Source organism: Olea europaea, chromosome 2 (genome assembly GCF_002742605.1).
Source record: "Olea europaea var. sylvestris chromosome 2, O_europaea_v1, whole genome shotgun sequence".
Lineage (NCBI taxonomy): Eukaryota > Viridiplantae > Streptophyta > Magnoliopsida > Lamiales > Oleaceae > Olea > Olea europaea.
This window is the reverse complement of record NC_036238.1, coordinates 27,769,856-27,775,855: the sequence shown is the minus strand read 5'-3', so window position 1 is coordinate 27,775,855 and position 6,000 is coordinate 27,769,856.

Genomic DNA, 6,000 nt, shown 5'->3' with positions numbered 1-6,000 from the left:
ATCCCTTAAAGTATGTGGAAATAATCTCAATCTAATCGCATCATCTGAAACCCCTTGATATTTAAAGTGTTGACACATCTCTAAAAATCGGGAAACATGTGTATGTGGATTTTCATCGGCCTTGCCATAAAATTGATGTCCATTTTGAAACAAATGAATGACATTGGTCTTCATCTAAAAGTTTGGTTGTCCAAACGGAGGATAAACAATGCTTGATTGGCTCTGAATAATTTGTGGAGTCATGAAATTCCCAACTAGCATGTTCCCTTCATTAACCACTACTTTTTCGTTCTTGTGAATAATTGGATTATTTTGTCCGTTGGCCATCTCTTGTTGTTTTATTTCTCTTGCTTCTCGTTGCCTACGGTGAAAAGTACGTTCGATTTCTGGATTAGTTTCGCATAAAATGTTTGCAAGAGAAAATAAAAGTGTTAAAATAACTAAAAATAATAATAAATAAATAAATAAACAAATAAAAGAAAAGTTCGAATTAGTGTCAAGATAAATTAAACTAAACTAAAATACAATCCCTTGCAACGGCGCCAAAAACTTGTTCGCTAAAATCCTACATCGCTGGTGCACGGGTTGTGTCCGAGTAATAAAGTGGACCTTTTGAGTCCAAGTATTATTCCACAAAGATTAGTTTAAATTTAAATTATCTTCGCCTTAACCGAAACAACAGAAATTCATGATTTTTCGCTAACTAAATTATGATTTAATAACTTACTTATAAATATAAAGCTGAAGTTAACTAAACTAATGCGTGATTATGACTAAATGCAAGTTTTATAAAAATATGACAAAGAAATGTGTACTAGGATCTCGAATATATCAATCCCCTTTAACCCGATTTTATAAAATTGATAATATGATTCAATTATTAAGACCAATATTCCTAATTTGTTTAACAATATCTCTCAAGTAGAATTAAACTTATTTTTACATGCGACCCGACTATATTTCTACGACGGTTGCAAACATATAGAAATGCATTAAAGATTTATGAATACTTAAAGATCACATAATGCATAGTGGTATATTTCTATCCCCTATCGGACTTTACGACAATTAACATAATGTCTAACTTATTTTTCATCTCTTGAGGGTGAAACAAGACACAAATCTCATTCAACTATTGAGCATATAATTGTAGAGAAAATAAAACCCATGTCAATCATATAATAATTAAAAACGTGTTTTAACGTCAAAATAAGATTCGAGATTAAAGGTTTATAATATAAGGTTCATCGCAAATCCTAGCACAAAATAACTTAGCCGAGCATAATGTTAAAAAAAAGATAAAAGATATCACCAAAAATGGACGAAATGTGATTAATATACGTATCAAAATTTCAGCCCAATTCTGTCTCCAAACTGTTGTCTGTCTGGCCATGCATATATGATATATTGTTCTCTTCGGCACTCTTTTTAATTCAACAAAGTAGCCCACCAATTTAGCAGCTCAATTCCAGTCGTTTTTTCTCCTTGCTTCTGTGTTTCTGTGCATATATTATACTCAATTCAATCCCCAGAAACAGCCGCTGATTTTACTTGTTTAGCACTTAATTTCCAGCCTCCCAATATCTTTTCTGTGTGTGTATATATGATGCAATTCAGCTGCTTCAGTTTTCTGTAAATAATGTTCCAATTCAGCCGAATGTCCCCTAAGCAGCCTCCTCTAATCTGCCGATTTTCTACCTATCTATATAGTATATTCTCTTCCATCCATAGCCTTTCAGCCCAATGTCCCCCAAGTAGCCTCCTTCAATCTGCCGGTTCTCTTCCGCCCGCAGCCTCGGCTTCTGTGGGAATTATATATATCTCTAGGTCAACTTTTTCAGCCCCCCAATATACCCCCCAGCAGCTGGCCAACTTCTCCAATAATGAGGCCCAGTTTCAATTCCATTCCAATTGGTCTTACGCCCAATTAAATGTAATTTATTTTCCACGGCTTGTCTTCGTGGAATTAAGGTACTTTAGTCCTCGAATTGATTTAATAGTGCTACTATATTTGTTGCGTGCTGTCACACCTAGCCAACCTACCTGGGACAATGGCCCACTCATGGAGATCCACGTGGCATTCCCGCCGAGGTGGCATACAATGCCGAGGTGGGATACATCCGAACTACTTTGAGCCGAAATCCATCTGCCGAGTCTCCTTTTGTCCGAGGTCCATTGACCGAGGCCTACGAACCGAAGCCCGACTGCTAGACCCTGCTGAGAGCAGTTGAGGCCCTCAAGTGGAAGTATCATGACAAAGGGCCGAAGCCCTGAAGCTGACGTGCGAGCCTCTGAACCACCAGGAAACCTCCTCCATGGTCACTTCTCCCAAGAGATCGCCTGCATAGATATTGTTCGAATGATTGATGGAACGTTTGTCATAAGCATAAAGGTCAAGTCTTGTCACTAGCATGGAGGCCCTGCACAAGCAATAAATGCGCCGTAAGCTAGCAAGTCAAGTCCCATGCCTAAGAACAGACATTTGAACTAAGGAGATGAGGCCACGTGCCACTTCATCCAAGGGCTCCCATTCCATATATATCACTATAAATACCTCCATTGTATAATGTAAAAGGCTAATGCAAAAATCAATACTAAAGACTACATTTACTCAACTCTCTCTCATCTTACTTGCAATACACAAATCGAGTTTATACACTTTTACATATACATTTACGAGTACCGGTTGGTAATTATTGTACAATCGGATTATGAACAACCCGCTGGATTCCGAATGTTACCGTCCCGCGTCGTTGGGCTACTCCCACGCCCCCTTGAACCGCTCGTTTTAGACCGTTCACGTGTCTTAGCGTGTTGGACATTCGCCTACGCAAGCGCGGGTGGGACCGGCATCTGTTGACGCACTTTTTGGGGTCAACAGATTGGCGCCGTCTGTGGAAAACCATACCATAACCACGAGCAACCTTGTGGTAAAAGCTTACTGAAATACACTTGGGCAACCCCCCTTGAAAAAGGATTTGTTCTTGAAAAAGAACAGGAGGAACCCCTATCACTTAGAGAAATCTAAGTTTGATAAAAGAAAAATGAGTTCTAACGAAGATACTCCCCCGAGGAGGGTAAGAGAAAGTACGAATGTGCCTCCCCAGCCTGCTGTCCCAGCAGCTCGGCAGAGGCCCCACCACCACCAAAGGAGAGGTGGGATGCGTGCGACAGCACGACTATCAAGAGAAATGGCTACCATGGCAGCCAACATGAGGGATATAGCCAACCAAAACTTGGCCATGAGGGAGCTCATGGCTCAGATGCAAGACCAAGGAGGTTTCCCCATTCCCCCATATGCTCCCCATGGGCACTATCAGCAAAAGGATGAAGTCCAAAGTCATAGGGTTGCCTCGCCAGACTATGGCCGAGGTGAAAGCCCATTCGAGAGGGAAGTGGGAGTTGACATTTCCTCCAATTATGCATCTGGCCGACCCTCCGAGGTCCAAATGCGCCATGATAACTTTCCACCTCCGTATGAGCAAGACCCAAGACAGAGGAGAGCAGGAAGTGTTTTTGACAGAATCAGCTCTACCGAACCAAGGCCCAGTCAACAGCAGGCTCAGCAGCCTCGGACGAGGCCACAGCCTCCACCTCCGATGCCCTAACAGCCAAAGAGAAGGCATGAAAATGCCCCCGCGCTGTCTCGCCTAGAAGTAGGCCGCAAAGGAGGGAGGAAGAGGCTAGGAACTGGCCAGGACCCTCTCACCAACAACCGAGGAACGAGGCCTAAGATTACGATTCTGAAGAGCAGCAGAGGTCCTGTGACTTGGACGATGATGATGAGAACCTGCCATTCTCAAGAGAACTAAGAGAAGCCCAGGTCCCGAGCCACTATGTCATGCCGAAAATACCAAAGTATGATGGGAGAGGTGACCCAGAAAAGCACCTCAACGCTTACAAAACTCACATGAGCCTGAGGGGCGCCACCCCAGCTGTGAAGTGCAGAGCATTCCATTTAACCCTCAGTGCAGCGGCTGAAATCTGGTATAGTAGGCTACCATCTGGGAGCATCCGAAGCTGGCCCGAGTTCAAAACTACCTTCTTGAAGAGGTTTGCAGTGAGCAAGGAAAGAGAGGCCCCCATTCAGCGTCTTCAAGACATGAGATAGGCGCATGGCGAGTCCTTGAAAAGCTTCCTATCCTGCTTCACCGACGAAATGACCTACTATGTACAAGTCACCGACAGGGAAGCACTATCTACATTGAGAGGAGGATTGAACATGAACACCCTATTCTAGAGGGATGTGCAGAATCAAGACCCAACCACCTATGACGCCCTACTAGAGATGATGAGAAGGGAGATAATCAATGAAGAATTGATTGAGCATAGAAACAAGGCAAGCAGGGGCCTCCCACCTCCTCAGAGACAGCGAGGAAGGGGGCCGACCTCCCACCTCATGGACTACCAGATGAACCGATCTGGAAATGAGAACTCCGGCCAAGCCCTAGCCACCACAACTCTGAATGCGGTACCAACCTTGGCATATGAGGATGTCAACCCAATCGCTGACCCACATCAGATACAGACCCAGCAAGGACCCCGTAGAGGGAGAGGCCGAGGCCGAGGTTTTGCACCTAGAAATAGGTCCGATCCGAACCTCCCTGGATACTGTTTGCACCACAGGTCATACGGGCACGACACCGTGGACTGCAGAGACTATGCACACCGCTCCCGGCAGGAACCCGCCAGGGAAAGACATATCTCGCCCCAGGCGAACAGGCCCCCGCCCAGGCAAGACAATCGACATGGGCGTGAGGCGGCCGCTCCTCGTCAAAGGGATGTCTCCCCAAGGCGAAGAGAGCAAGACACGGAGAGGCCCAGGAAAGGGCGTAGACACCGAAGAAACAGGCAAGCTCAAGATGAGGCCCCTATCCACGAGATAGATACCATATTTAGAGGCCCTTATGTTGGCGGTGAAACACGGAACGCCAAAAGAAACTATGCTAGGGAGGCTAAGCACCCCCTCTCACAAGTTACATTGTGGATAATAGCTCTCGAAGAAACCAAGCACCACCCATTGTCTTCACCCAGGAAGACGCCGAAGGAGTTCATTACCCCCACTGCGATGCGCTGGTGGTGAGGGCTGTCATAGCCCGAAATGGGCTCAAACGAATGCTAGTCGACAACGGCAGCTCCGTCAACATCTTATTCGGGTCCGCCTTTGACAAGATGATATTGGACCATCAGTTGACGCCCACCACCACTCCATTGTACGGATTTACCGGAGATAGCATTACTCCGAGAGGAAAGATAACACTGGCAGTGGAGATGGGAGAATCTCCTCAAACTACGATGAACTTCATGGAATTCCTCGTAGTTGACAGCCGGTCGGCTTACCACAGAGTCTTGGGCAGATCGGCCCTAAAGGAATTGGGAGCAGTCACCTCCATCCACCACCTATGTATGAAATTCCCAACGGAAAATGGGGTAGCAACGGTGAAGGGCGACCAGAGAGGTTTGAGAGAGTGCTATCTAAGCTCCATCAAGAAGGTAGAGCCCTGGGACATCCATGTGATCATAGCTGATGTGGTCATGGTAGATGTCCCAGGTGACGCTCCCACTGACCAGGAAGACGTTGATATGATTGATGTACCGCTGAACCAGGAGGTGCTGATCGTTGATGAGATCGACCCCCGCATAATGGAGCATGAGCCTCAAGCATCCCCCGTAGAGGAACTTGAGAGCTTCTCAGCCGACCCTCGAGATCCGTCTAAGGTGTTGAAAATAGGCAGGGGCTTATCCAACATTTTGAGAGAAAAGATCAAGGACTTCCTAGGCAAGAACCTTGACATCTTCGCCTGGAGACATGAGGACATGGTGGGCATAGACCCCAAGGTCAGCTGCCACCACTTGAAAATCGATCCTAATTTTGCCCCGCATAGACAAAAAAGGAGAGCCCGTAATCCAGAGAGGTATGAGGCCCTAAAGAAGAGGTTCAGAAGCTTATCCAAAATGGCTTCATCAGGTTGGCCACTTATCCGAAATGGGTCTCCAACC